This window comes from Octopus sinensis, linkage group LG1 (genome assembly GCF_006345805.1).
Source record: "Octopus sinensis linkage group LG1, ASM634580v1, whole genome shotgun sequence".
NCBI lineage: Eukaryota > Metazoa > Mollusca > Cephalopoda > Octopoda > Octopodidae > Octopus > Octopus sinensis.
In genome coordinates, this window is record NC_042997.1 from 40,772,314 (window position 1) to 40,788,741 (window position 16,428).

Below are 16,428 nucleotides of genomic sequence, written 5' to 3' on the forward strand. Positions count from 1 at the left end.
TTACGTGGCATATATATTGCAATTTAACTAAAGGTTTTATCATATGTACGTGGGTTTTTTTTATGGGAAAAATGAAAAAATAAGAGTGAATATTTATTTCATAAGTGTTGGGTATTAAGTCTATAAAACTGTGCATAAAGCATATACTAATTCTTCTCTCTCACAAGCACACTTCCACAATGCACACACACGCACGATCACACAAAAACACACGAATACACACAAACATATAAACACACACCTATCTCTCCTAGGCAATAAAGTGCATTAAGTAATCGTCGTATTCCAATTTCTTAGCAGATGAGCGATTATTTTTCCATACTGACACAACACAGGCTATGCTTTCAGGTTTTTTGGATAAATTTTCACAAATAACCCAATATATTTCTTTACTGCCCACAAGGGGCTAAACATAGAGGGGACAAACAAGGACAGACAAACGGATTAAGTCGATAACATTGACACCAATGCGAAACTAGTACTTTATTTATCAACCCGAAAGGATGAAAGGCAGAGTCGACCTCGGCAGAATTTGAACTCAGAACATAACGACAGACGAAATACCTATTTCTTTATTACCCACAAGGGGCTAAACACAGAGGAGACAAACAAGGACAGACAAACGGATTAAGTCGATTATATCGACCCCAGTGCGTAACTGGTACTTAATTTATCGACCCCGAAAGGATGAAAGGCAAAGTCGACCTCGGCGGAATTTGAACTCAGAACGTAACGACAGACGAAATACCTATTTCTTTATTACCCACAAGGGGCTAAACACAGAGGAGACAAACAAGGACAGACAAACGGATTAAGTCGATTATATCGACCCCAGTGCGTAACTGGTACTTAATTTATCGACCCCGAAAGGATGAAAGGCAAAGTCGACCTCGGCGGAATTTGAACTCAGAACGTAACGACAGACGAAATACCGCTAAGCATTTCGCTCGGCGCGCTAACGTTTCTGCCAACTCGCCGCCTTTATTCACAAATAACCCAATAGGTTTAGCATTAGTTCCCTGAAATATTCACGGGTCCCGCTAGTTATTTTAACTATAATTAAACATAAAAACAAACAATATATAAAAGACCCTCTTCGGTTATGAATGAGCATGTGATTGCACCTAGAAAGTTCCCCTCCGAGGCACAAGTCTGAGCAAGGTTGTTTATGGAAGACTAGCAGTTACTCATGCATACCGGTCTCCTCTCTTCACGTCACCGATGTTGTCCAACGGATAGACAAAGGCCAATACAGCTTGGCACGTGACGTCGCAGCTCATTTCTACAGATGAGTGAACTGAAGCAACATGAAATAAAGTGTCTTACTCAAGAACACAACACAGCCCCGTCCTGAGGCCCTCACAATATATATATATATATATTATATGTGGCTGTGTGGCAAGAAGCTTGCTTCCCAACTACATGGTTCTGGGTTCAGTCCCACTGCATGGCACCTTGGGCAAGTGTCTTCTACTATAGCCTCGGGCAGACTAAAGTCTTTTGAGTGGATTTAGTGGACTGAAACTGAAAGAAACCCGTCGTATATATATATATATATATATATATGTATGTATTTGTGAGTGGGTATTTGTGTGTGTCAGTGTTTGTTCACCCATCATCGCTTGACAACCGATATTGGTATGTTTACGACCCCGTTATCTAGCAGTTCGGCTTACAAAGAATAAATCCTAAAAACTCTTTAAACGATGCTCCACCATGGCCACAGAACAAGTAAAAGAATATATATGTATCACATGTACATGATGTATATATTCATAAGCATGTATATAATACATATTTGCATCTGTGTGTGTATGTATACTTTGTGCATGTGTGCATATGTTTAGATGTGATATACATCGTATACATCTTTGTGTGTGTGTGTGTGTCTGTGTGTGTGTGTGTGTGTGTGTGTGTGTGTGTGTGTGTGTATGTGTGTGTGTGTGTGTGTGTTTGTGTTAGAATGCGCCGATATTTGTCTGGCTTGAAACAAAGTAAGCATTTCTCTGTGAATATTTTGCAAATTTTGCACACAAATCCCAAATAATCCCGGAATAATGCAAGAAAAATCTCATGGATCCGAAATTCCTCTTTGGATAACACGGAGATGGGATTCAAGGAGACAGATGATGGAAGACTGATTATTATAATGGAATGGTAATGTCTCTCCCCTTTTTTCATACTAATTCTTCTTCTCTCACACGAGCACACTTCCACAATGCACACAAACACCCGAACACGCGCAAACATATAAACACACGCCTATCTCTCCTCGGCAATAATGTAAACAGTGTATCCAGGAATACTGTATTTATCGAAATACCCCATTAAGAATATAATACTTTCGAAAAGCCTGTATGCAGTTTCAAATACTATGAAAGATGAAATAGGCGCAGGAGTGGCTGTGTGGTAAGTAGCTTATTTACCAACCACATGGTTCCGGGTTCAGTCCCACTGCGTGGCACCTTGGGCAAGTGTCTTCTACTATAGCCTCGGCCGACCAAAGCCTTGTGAGTGGATTTGGTAGACGGAAACTGAAAGAAGACCGTCTTATATATGTATATATATATGTGTGTGTGTTTGTGTGTCTGTGTTTGTCCCCCTAGCATTGCTTGACAACCGATGCTGGTGTGTTTATGTCCCCGTTATTTAGCAGTTCGGCAAAAGAGACCGATAGAATAAGTACTGGGCTTTCAAAAGAATAAGTCCGGGGTCGAGTTCCTCGATTAAAGGCGGTGCTCCAGCATGGCCACAGTCAAAAATGACTGAAGCAAGTAAAAGAGTAAAGAGTATACTCTGTGGTTTGTTTCTCATTTAATTCTGTTATTTATAGTCAAGACTATTGAAAAGGTTGCAACACGCAACGAAAATTTTAGAAAATAAAAATAAGAAATAAGTGGAAATTTTACCGGTGAATGAGTTAAATAATAAGGCACTAAAAGAGAATAAGGCACTAAAAGAGACTCTCCTCAGACACAACAGAAAATATCAAGGTATTATGCCTTAATATTCAGGTACTCTGTGCGGCGGCGAGCTGGGAAAATCATTAGCACGCCGGGTAAAATGCTTAGCGGCATTTCTTCCGTCTTTACTTACCCCTACTCAGAATTACTGGCCTTGTGCCGAAATTTGAAACTGATATTAAGATACTCTGTGAATGGATTTGCTGGGGTTTTCATGTTTGAAACATATGTGCGCGTATAAGCATGCATGTATGTATGTTGGGTATATAAGATGAAAACAGTATTTGATAGCAATTGGAAAATGCTACTTATGGTTATAGATAGAACATATTATTTAAATAGGTTTCCCAATACAAAGAGCACCTGTAATTGTAGAGTTAAGACAGATTGCCCCATAGATGGCAACTGCATCCATGAGAACGTAGTGTATAATTATATAGCAAGAACTAATAATAATACTCGTTTTTACATTGGATGTATGTCTAACCTAGTCAAGAAATAATTCTGTTTATAACCATTACTTTATTAATGAAAAATTAAAATTCTTGACATTACTGCCATAAAATATATCTACTTTGAAACCCAAGAATATAAGGTATCATAGTAACTGGCTTGTTATAGCTTCAGTCGAACCTTACCAAGGTGAAGATAAACCTTCAGGCTCTGTTAATATAAGCCCAGAAAATTTTAGTACCTAATAAGAATTTATTGTAATGGTAAGACGTTTCCTTCTCAACCACATGGTTTCAGGTTCAGTCCCACTGCATAGCACCTTGGGCAAATGTCTTCTACTATAGCCTTGGGCGGACCAAACCCTTGTGAGTGGATTTGGTTGACAGAAACTGAAAGAAGCCCGTCGTATATGTGTGTGGTGTGTGTGTATGTGTGTGTGCGTGTGTGTGTGTGTGTGTGTGTGTGTGTGTGTGTGTATTTGTGTGTCTGTGTTTGTTCCCCCTCCATTGCTTGACAACCAATGTTGGTGTGTTTACGTTCCGTAACTTAGCGGTTCGGCAAAAAATTGATAGAATAAGTACTATGCTTACGAAGTATAAGTCTTCCTGGGATCAATTTGATCGACTAAGGGTGAGCCTCCAGCATGGCCGCAGTGAAATGACTGAAACAAGTAAAAAAAAATAAACTGAATTAATTACTCTTTTACTTGTTTCATTCATTTGACTGCGGCCATGCTGGAGCACCATCTTTAGTCGAGCAAATCGACCTCAGGACTTATTCTTTGTAAGCCTAGTACTTATTCTATCGGTATCTTTTGCTGAACCGCTAAGTTACGGGGACGTAAACACACTAGCATCGGTTGTCAAGTGATGTTGGGTGGGGACACAGACATTTTTATTTATTGTATTTCATTAATTCTTATTTTATTTGTTCTTTTACATATTCATTTATTAGTTACGATTTATATGTATTTACTTAATACATATTTTATCATTGCCTCTGTCTATAATGTCTCCTTATCATTAAGGGTTACCCTTCAAGGCGGCGAGCTGGCAGAATCGTTAGCACACAGAAGAAAGGGCTTAGCGGCATTTCATCTGTCTTTACGCTTCGAGTTCGAATTCAGTCGGCGCCAGCTTTACCTTTCGGACTTCATGAAATAAGTATCAGTTAAGCACTGTAGTCGATGTAATCGACTATTCCCCCTCATTCAAAATGCCAGGCCTGGAGCCCATTATAGAACGGATTATTAATAGTTGCCCCTTCTTTTTAATATGCTTAAGATATCTTCATAATATGCACCCTTTTCTCCATGTGTCTCTATCTTTGTTCTCTATATTTAACCACATACATAATTATCGGCATATATGAATGTGTATTCATAAGAATGTGAATCTGTGTTACTATATACTATGGTAAATTGTTTGGGATTCTTATATAGACTAACAAACCAGAAATTAGCTATCAATAGTCATTTTTCTTAGACTAAAGACACTGGTATGTACATGGTTTAATTTATTTTAATTATCCCTGTCATTAGTATTATTATAATTATCTTTCGTAGGTGACAGAACCGTTGGCACGCCGGACGAAATGCTTAGCGGCATTTCTCACATCTTTACATTCTGAGTTCAAATTCCGCCAAGGTCGACTTTGCCGTTCATTCTTCCGGAGTAGATACAATAAATACTGGTTGAGTACTGGAGTCAATGTAAACGGCATATCCTTTCCTTCAAAATTGCTGGCCTTGTGCCAAATTTGAAACTAATATTATCACTAATGCTTTGTCTTTACATTTTGCTTAGATATGTTTCGACCAAAGATTGGCCCAGGCCATGTCCAACTTAATAGCACCACTATAAAACCCCTACACTTGATTCTGAAGCATATTTAAATTAAGGAAAAAACCCCTGCTTCAATTTTGTGACTTGACAATTAATACCAGTACATACACTAATAAATGTTTTCTTAGATGATGCTATGGTCTAGTGAGAAAAGCAGCACTTCCTAATTTCTTGCGATCTTATCAGCAAGGTTATCATAAGTTTTAGCTTGTTTTCGTCCCTGGCAGATTAATTCGAATTATTATTCTTTTCTCTTCTTTTTCTTTTTTTTCCTGTCCTTCTTTTCCTTTCCTTAGCTAAAGTTCATTGCCTCTATTTATTTATTGTTACTTTCTTTTTATTGCTCTCCAACTTTCTTAGATTTCTATCCAACTGTTGTTCCTCATATCCTATTCCATTCTTCTCTTTTTCTCTATAATAAATTCCTATGGTTTATGTAACTTGTTTTCTGTCTATACCCAATGAGGGTTATACGAGGCGTATATATAATATTTATATATATATATATATATATATATATATATATATATATATATATATATATATATATAAGTGTGTGTGTGTGTGTGGTGTATGTATATTATATATATATATATATGTATGTATGTATATATAAATGTATGTATGTATGTATATGTATATATATATATATATGTTTGTGTGCGTGTGTGTATGTGTATGTATGTATATATGTATGTATTTTTTTCTGTAGTTTCAGCTCAGAGCTGCGACCATGCTGATGCACCGCCGTTTTGCTACACTGTTATTACTAAGAGCCTCCTCCAATATGTGGCACTTTGTGAAGGATGGAGTTTGATGTAGCTACCCTCATTTGCACCTCTTGCCGTGAGGTAGGTTCATCTGGGACTCTCGACGGGAAGAGGGGCAGCTTAGATTTAAAAACGCCTACATCTACATTGTGCAGGTTTCTCAGGCTCTTTGGGAGAATATTAAAAAGCTGTGGGCCCCTGAAATCCAGGCTGTTGCAGTAGCTGGTACTTAAGCGCGATGGCGTTGCTGGGATCTTTGGCACTATGCAGTGTTGTCCCGTTCTGGCATTGGTGTAGCTTTCAATACCAAAATTTGGCACAATTCCTTCCAGGATCTTGCAGATGTATAATACTGCATACCTCTCCCGCCTTCTCTCCAAGGAGTAGAGTCTTAGCTGTTTCAACCTTTCCCAGTAACTGAGCAGTTACAAAGAGATGATCTTCTTTGTGAATCTACTCTGGAATGCTTCAAGGTCCACTGTTAATTTATACTGGTGGGTGACCATATCTGTGAGCAGTAATCCAGACGACTGAGGACGAATGTATCTATATATATATATATATATATATCTATATATATTATTATATCTATTATATATCTATTATATATATTTAGTATGTATGTATGTATGTATGTATGTATGTATGTATATGTATTGTATATATATAGGTATATATGTATGTATATATAAATATATGTATGGATATATATATATATATATGTATATATCTGTATGCATGTATATATCTGTATGCATGTATATATGCACATATATATATATATATATGTGTGTGTGTGTGTGTATTTATATATATATATACATGTGTACGTATGTATATATATATATGTATATATACATATATGTGTGTGTGTAAGTATATATATATACATAGAGAGAGAGAGAAAGAGAGAGGGAGAAAGAGAGAGAGAGATGAGAGATAGGCGAAACCTATCACACCATGTATTTTATTCGCAATCGACTGATGAGCTAGTGCTTACGTAACAAGTTGTGATGTAACCATTCGAAATATATATGTATCACATACATTCGGAATATCAATAATTGGTTCGTGATAATTTTGTAATAATATAAGACTCATGTTAAAATCAATCTAGCTTATCGAAAATATCTGGTAAACTGTACAATGTCAAGGCATACGACTGAATATTTGCACACACACACACATATATATAATATATTCTCTTTTTTTTTCTCTTTTACTTGTTTCAGTCATTTGACTGCGGCCATGCTGGAATATATATATATAACAGAATGTTTTACCCTTCCAAAACACGAATGTCAACAACTTTACAAGAATACAAATCACATTGTCCATTTTTTTTTTTTTTGTATATCTTAAGAGTTTATATATATACTCTTACTCTTGACTCTTTTACTTATTTCAGTCATTTTGACTGTGGCCATGCTGGAGCACCGCCTTTAGTCGAGAAAATCGACCCCAGGACTTATTTTTTTGTAAGCCTAGTACTTATTATATTGGTCTCTTTTGCCGAACCGCTTAGTTACGGGGACGTAAACCCACCAGCATCGGTTCTCAAGCGATGTTGGGGGGGACACAGACACACAAACATACACACACACACACACACACACATATATATATATATATATATATATATATATATGCGACGGGCTTCTTTCAGTTTCCGTCTACCAAATCCACTCACAAGGTTTTGGTCGGCGCGAGGCTATAGTCGAAGACACTTGCCTAAGGTGCTACTCAGTGGAACTGAACCCGAAACCGTGTGGTTCGTAAGCAAGTTACTTACCACACAGCCACTCCTACGCCTATATATATACATGCATATACACATGCATATATAACATATATATTATGTAACAGGAGAAAAATATTTATTCAAAACTTCCTAAGTACAGCGTCTACGCGCTTGAGTGTGTGTGCATATATATATGTGTGTGTGTGTGTGTGTACATATATGTATGTGTGTGTGTGTATGTAAATATATATATGTAAGTATGCACGTATGTATATAGTAGGTATGTGTCACTGTGCGCGTTCGTGTGTACTAATATTTTAACACTTGAAGCGTCAATGGTTTTTTCGATTCTGAGAGTGCAAATGTGTTCGTGTTTTTAGATATAGTGACTACTGAATTTTCAAGTTTCAATTTTTATCTTGCTTCTCTTTTTTTTTCTTTTTCGAATATTAGCTTTTATTGTATAAGTATTTTTCGATGATGTATTCTCTAACGCTATTGAATTAATTTCCGTCAATTTATTTATTCGAATTTTTTTTCGTTCCGAAGAAGTGGCGAGTATTTGAATTTTTTTTCATCTGGTGAATGTTTTCAACCGAAACAATTGTAATATATGAAATGTGAGTATTGCAACCAATAAACATAACTTTTGGAGAAGCGCTTAAATAACATAAAGCATCTTCCTAGTAGGCATTTTGTGCTGCAATACATCGTGTAGAGTTCTAATTACATCGTTACATGTGTTTTTAAACACTTTTATACAAAATGATTTTTACTCCTCCGAGTTGACTCTAAATACAGTGTGCCAGTAAACATTATAGTGGAATGTTACTAAAGAACATACCGATTCCTCGCAAAAAGGAATAGAAATATTACAAATTCAAAAAGAATGAATAATGTTATTGTAAGGATTAGATGGTGTGCATACCATTTTGATAAGTAAGATAAATTTCCTCACAACAAACATATGAACAGTAAAAATACATCCTTTCTATAAGTATCATGAGAATCTACACTAGATGTACAAATATTTAGATTGGTTGGAGCCAATCTAAATTTATAATTAATGCGTGGTTGACCAAAGCCTTGGGGGCTTCGTATATTTGTATCCCAACGTCACTTTGATGGAGTGTTGCTACCTGCTCATTCAATAATAATAATAATAATAATAATAATAACAGTAATAGCGGGAATTTTGATACTACTAATACAAAAAGAACTACAAGAAGGAATGTTATATGCCTAAGGCATATTTCTATATACATGAAATTTATTTTCTGCCACAGCATATACCTATTTCTTTATTACCCACAAGGGGCTAAACACAGAGGGGACAAACAAGGACAGACATAGTATTAAGTCGATTACAGGACCCAGTGAGTAACTGGTACTTAATTATCGACCCCGACAGGATGAAAGGCAAATTCGACTCGGCGGAATTTGAACTCAGAACGTTGCGACAGATCGAAATACCGCTAAGCATTTCGCATGTCGCGCTAACGTTTCTGCCAGCTCGCCACAGCATAGATACCGCACTATTTTTAGCACTTATACGGTGAAACTTTCGTACTCAGCCACTCGAAACTTAATTGATATCAGTACTGCTTCTAACTATTATAAACTAAATTGAGTCAGTAATGATAAAACAAACTAATTTATGCATTTATCAAAAAACTACAAAGGATATCTTAATGGAAATTGTAATCATAGTTGTTAGAGCTCAACTGTTTAAGACGCGGAGATAGGTAAACCAATTGTTTAAGTTAATTTTATAAATATAATTTAACGCTATTTCACTTTTTCGTAACGTTATTTCCTCACATAACTTGACTGTCACAGTATCTAGTTGCATAATCGTTTGTATATTTCTATAATTTCTATAACACTAACATATCAGTTTTTTAATAGTACACACCAAATTCATAAGAATTACATAATAACATATTACCTATAACTGTAAAACGTAAAAATTTATATTTAAATTTTCACACATGTATGAATTTCTTTTGTCAGTATTCAGATAGGTAACACTTAAACATTTTCAGTTTTTTCTATGTTCGTATTTCATGATTTTAAATAAATTGCATTTCTTCAAATATTTTAAACTCCTCACCTCACCATATTATACATAATTTTCCTCTCTTACCTCCCTTCCTTCTTTCTACCTTGTTCTCCACCTCTTTACGCCTAGCCTTCTTACAACTCTGAAGAAATTCTTCACAAAGATTGAAGCAATGTACATCCAACGTCTTCTTTATTTATTTAAGTATAGGTATATTACTCTATGAATTTCAGCTGAGTTCTCTGCTTACGCTGCGGTTTGTTTATACTATAACGCAATAACCATTATATACATACATACATACATACATACATACATACATACATACATACATACATACATACATACATACCATAACACGATAGCCATTATATACATTCATACATACATACCTACATACATATATTAAAGAATCTACAGCTACACTATCCAGATTACGGGCGGACGGCGAACGTCGAGCTAAGGCATGCGCCTTGAGGTTGAGACGCTACGGTTCCGGCTTAGAGGCGTTCAGCCGTTATCGCTCAGAGGCAGCCTGGCACCACCGCTCTATCGAGCGAGCGCGCAAACCGTTGTTTTCGCCGGGAGTCTGTAATTATTGGGGCAATGGGATATGTAACACACTGCCTAAATACCAATTTTATAATAATCCAGAATCCTTGTCATAATCTAATCAGTTCGTGCCAGTCGCGGGGCTGAACATCCTTGAAAGCTTCATCTGAATCCATCCTGTGGTTCTTGAGATATCTTGTCTAAGGACAAACCAACCAACAAACAAACAAACACGACTGAAAACAATACCTTGGCCTTCGCTAAGGCAGAGGTAATAATAATAATGTCAGAAGAAATGAAGGAATTGTTCCTTAGTTTTATTTACATAGATAAGATCTATACGAAAATTTCTTAAATATAATAACGTAAAAATTCTAATTTATCTTCTTTATATTATATTTTGTATCATTTCCTTGGAGACTTTCTGTACTTGTATACAAATTATATAAACTAAGGAACAATTCCTCAATTTCTTCTGACTAACCTTATTGTTATTATTACGAGTGTGTGTATGTGTTCGTGTGTGTGTGTGTGTGTGGAAGTTGTGTTCCTTTAGCAAGTTATTTGCTCTGAAATCTTATATTGGAACTTGACCTAATACATTGTGAAAGATTCATGGGTATTTGAAGCACACAGATACTGCTATACGCATTTCCTGTTTTTTTTTGTTTTTTTTTAACTTTCCGTATATGCTATATGAAAGTGGTGACCCAATATGCCTGCAATCATTTGATTGAAACCAAGAAAATAGGAAAGCGTAAAAGTTCAAATATTTGTCGTTCATCTATGTTCTAACTACTGACACTATCCTACAATGAAATAGTTGAATACACACGCACACAAACTTACACATACACACACACATACATACTTACATATATGTATATATATATATTATATATATATATATATATATATATATATATATATATATATATATACATACATACATACACCTACTAATATATATATATATATATATATATATATATATATATATTATATATATATATATATACATACATACACCTACTAATATATAGATATATATATATATATATATACATACACATACTAATATATATATATACATACACATACTAATATATATATATATATATATATATATACATATGCACACACACATGTATGAAGTAATTTATTAATATGTATCTATGTTTATTTATATATATATATATATATATATATATATATATAATATATATATATACATATATATATGTATGTGTTATTTACGTGTATGTATGTATATATATATATATATCTTTGTGTATGTATATGGAATAGAATTCTTGAGTAATGTATAGATTCCAATAACATTCCATGCAATGAAAACGTATTTCTTATTTCTTTCTCCAATTTATGTTGCAATATGACATAAAGTCGAAAACACAGAGCACATTTTCTCATTTACCTTTTTTGTCTCTACTCAAGAATCTCACCATAATTTCTAGTGCTATGCTAAAATTTGACAGAAGATCTAACTTGAAAGCTTTATTAACTTTCTTATTTTATTTTCCATGGTTTGGTAATGACAGCTTTAATTGAACAACAAAATAAACGTCAGATTGATGGATTAAATATTTTGTGCAATATTCAATATTCCATTTTTTTTTATGCATTCTCAGTTCAAATAACATCGAAGTTAGTTTTACTCGTAAAAATAACAACAGTACATTTTTAATTCTATTAACTGACTATGCTTCTTCTAGAAATAATACCTGTGACAGTGCGTTTCTATTTATTGGTAAAACTCATCTACAAACACAGCCTTCTACCTAAACGAAATCATTATTTTTCCGTCAGGCGGCGAGCTGGCAGAATCGTTAGCGGCACTTCGTCTGTCTTTATGTTCTGAGTTCAAATTCTGCCGTAGATAAAATAAGTACAAACTGAGTGCTGGGGTCGGTGTAATTAAATTAGCACCTCCCCGAAATTGCTGGCCTTGTGCCAAAATTTGAAACCATTATTGTCTTTCTGAAGGTGGTGTGCTGGCAGAATCTTTAGCGTGTTGCACACAATGCCTAGCAGCATTTCTTCTGGCTTTTTGCGTACTGAGTTCAAATTCCACCGAGACCGACTTTTCGTTCATCATTTCGATGAATCGGGGTCGATGTAATCGACTTGCTCCTTCCCCCAAATTTTTCAAATCCTTCGCCTAGAGTAGAAATAATAATCATTATTTACTTTTCATCTGCATGTTTGTTACAATCACTTGCCGAGTCACACCCAGCATCCTAGGGCGAGTGAAGGATAAGAGATGTTACAGTATGACTGAAAGCTTGAGGAGGGCAAGTGGCAAGGGCAGTAGTGAAATATCTTCATGTAATACAAGACACATTTAAATTGATTGGGTTTTTCTAAGGATGTGGGTAGTACTTGTCAGCACAATCTTTTGAGTTTCTCTACGGCATGGTTCTCCAGGGATATTATCTAAATGTTTCTGACATCCCTTTCTTATCATACCAAGAACACCCACAATAATAGGAACAGTTCTCTCTTTAAGATGCCACATCTTTTGTATTTCTATTTCCAGGTCCTTATATTTACTTAATTTGTCAAATTTCTTTACAGATATATTTTTTTATCTGTGGGAACACTTACATCTATTAGTCTACAAGTATTTTCTTCCTTGTCTTTAATGACTATGTCTGGTCATTTAGCCTGGATCGTTCTGTCGGTGTTGACTGGAAAATCCCAGAGGATAGAGACATTTTTACCTTCAACGACTGGCTCAGTGTGATGTTCATACCAATAAGCAGGAGTGATGATTTTGTAGTGTTTCCATATTTTCCAATGTAAATACGGTCCTATCCTATCCTTGCGATTTTTGTATTCGCTTGGTGTCAGCACAGAACATCCCGAGACGAGATGGTGTATTGTTTCATCAAATATATAGCAGAATCTGAATTTAGGGTCAGAACCGTTTTGAAGAACGTTAGGACTGGTAGTTTTTACTAAGCAAGCTTTGGTCTTGTGCCGCTAATATGAAACGCTCAGTCTCTGCTTTCAACCCTGAGATTCTCAGCCATTGATGGGTTGTTGCTTGGTCTACATCAGCATTTCGGCTTCGAAGTATATACTGTCCATGCAGAGGCTTCTAGTTCCACCACTCCTCAATTTGTTTCTGACCGTTCTTTTTTGCAGTCTTTTTGATCCGTTTTGCTTTTTTTTTCGTGGCAACGGTTTCAGGTTCTTCATCTAATTCAGGGTTAATGCCAAATTCCCTTGAAAATCTGCAAGCTTCCTTGACAATAGAATTTGATTTTTTGCTACTTTCGTGTTTGCACATAAGCCGCATATTATTATTATTATTATTATTATTATTATTATTATTATTATTATTATTATTATCATGTTTTTTCCTTCTTTCTTCAAATTTTCTTCCGTTTCTCGCCGAGTGTTTTCCATACACCTAGGGCAGAGAAGCTAATTCTATGCATTCCCAGATTACACACGCAAATTCATAGGTAAAATATGTATTTAAAAATTAATAAATAAATAAATTCATGGATGGATGTTGTTTTCACAGCAATAATGCTCTTCTCAGTACACGTGCCGTTCAAGTTAATACGATTTTTTGCACTTCCTGTAGGGATGGTAAGCCTGGAATCATTTTCAAATAGGTTTCAGTACCTTTTTTCATCATTCCTAGAGATCCTACAATCACTGGTACTGTAGTCGTCTTGAGATGCCACATTTTAAAAATTTCTATTAGCAAGTTTTTATATTTACTAATCTTGTCAAATTCTTTCGCCGCTATATTTTGATCGCAAGGGATACTCATGTCAATTAATAAACATTATTATTATTATTATTATTATTATTATTATTATTATTATTAATAATAATAATAATAATAATAATAATAATAATAATAATAATAATAATAATAATAATAGTATTATTATCAATTACTTTATTTCAAATTTGTCTGGAAGGTACATTTAATTTTGTCCATTTTTTTTTCAATTTTTTTTTTCAATTCTAAAACAGAACTAACTTTCATCAGCCAATCTACTGAAAGCATCTAATTACTTCACAATAAAAATTACTGCTGTTAAAATATTAAATATCATTTCCGAATTAAGTTACATTAAGTATTTGTGATTTTATGCAAAATTTTGTGTTTGCGAAATTGTTCGTGAATGTTTATACATAAGCATACGTGTGTGATTGTGTGTGTGCACGCGCGTATGTTTGTCTGCGTGTGTGTATGTTTGTGTGTGTGGGTGTACGTGTGTGTATGTTTGTGTGTGTGGGTGTGTGTGTGTGTGTGTGACAATGATTTTGCGTGGAGAGAGAAAAAGACACTAAATAATTGATATTATACACACACGTGAATACACACACATACATACACACATTCACACACACACACACACACACACACACACGCGTATATAGTATCATTTGAATTTTGAAGCCGAAGTAAATGCATAACACCAAGTAATTATAGATATCTGTATGTGTGCGTGTGTTTGAGTGTATGTGTGTGTGTGTGTGTGTGTGTGTGTGTGTGTGTGTTTCAGTGTATGTGTGAGCGTCTGCAAGAATGTATTATACATGATGTGTTTGAGTTTATGTGTATCTATATATGAATAACATATGTATAAATAACACATATATTGCTAGAAATAAGAGTTAAAAGCATTAGAACTTCAACGAACCACATTTCCATATGCTGACAGGGGAGATAACTCTCAAAAGCGAAGCTAGATCACTGGATTAGATTAGTTTCGCCTGTAGAATTACAGGCGCTTCAGCATCGACTAATCCATTGCCGAATAGTTTTGGCTAAATCCAGTCAGTATATATATGATGTTCATATATATATATATATATATATATATATATATATAAAATAATATGTTACATTACTCGATAGTCAAGATAAAACTCTGAGTTTCAGATGCCGAAGTGGGAATCCACAACGCCATCTCTTCGGTTATCTGGCTATTTGAAAACGCTATGAAAAAATACCGTTATACAAAGGGAAATTACTGTGTTATAACTCTATAAATGGATGGCTGACTAAGCGAAATGCTAATGTGAAAATTACAAAATAACGAGGACAGCTATATGCAATATAATACCAAATAGGAAAAATTCAATCGTCACTGTATATATATATGTGTCGAAAATATAACATTATAACCCCTCAGTTTCTTCATTAGTGTAGAGGGTTTCTTTTCTGATTTATGAACTACTAACCGATAAACATGTATATCTGTGTGTGAGTATGTAATATATACATATATGCATGCATCGCATATACATACAAATATATATGTGTGCGTGTGCACGCGCGCGTATGTGTGTGCGTGTACTAAAGTGATCCTCGATGATAAGCCGCCATTAAGCATCCTGCTGAACTGGGAACATCAAATGCAGGTGAAACGTATGTAGGAGTGATTTTGACTTGTGTTTATCGTAATTTTTCCTATATTCACTCTGTATCCCACAATCAGTAATACGATTATGTGTAGTAGTAGCTAAATCACTAAACTGGAAGCAGACCGGATGATGCTCAACTCAACAGTAGCAGTCGTACATTAATTTGCACATACGATATAAATATATATATATATATATATATTTAATTTATATATATATATATAAACTAAATTAGAGATAAAAACCACTATTACGCAAATCAAACAGTGAAAAACATAAACCAAAACATAAAATTAATATAATTAATATAATATATCAAAAATATAAAATTTAAAATTTAAAATATTAAATTTAAAATTTTTTATATTTATAAATTTATTTAAATTTTTAAATTTTTTATATATTTTTAAAATTTAAATTTATAAATTTTACAACTTTTTTTGTTTATGTTTATGTTTTGGTTTATGTTTTTCACTGTTTGATTTGCCTAATAGTGGTTTTATCTCTAATTTAATTTATATTTATATTGTGAAATTTGATTTAATCTTAAATCTAATTTTTCCCTGTAAGTTTGGATTTAATCCCTAATATTATTATTTATATTTTTATATATATATATATATAT

At 34.3% G+C, this 16,428-nt stretch overlaps 1 long non-coding RNA gene across 1 annotated transcript in view; it reads right to left on the reverse strand.

Moving 5' to 3' along the window:
- Positions 1-10,405, reverse strand: part of LOC118762026 — a 12,860-nt gene extending 2,455 nt beyond the window's left edge. The window contains exons 1-2 of the long non-coding RNA XR_004997822.1: positions 10,320-10,405; positions 9,245-9,246 (exon numbers count right to left, since the gene is read on the reverse strand). This is a non-coding gene — a long non-coding RNA (uncharacterized LOC118762026). The remainder of the gene's footprint in view (positions 1-9,244; positions 9,247-10,319) is intronic.
- Positions 10,406-16,428: the final 6,023 nt, after the last annotated feature.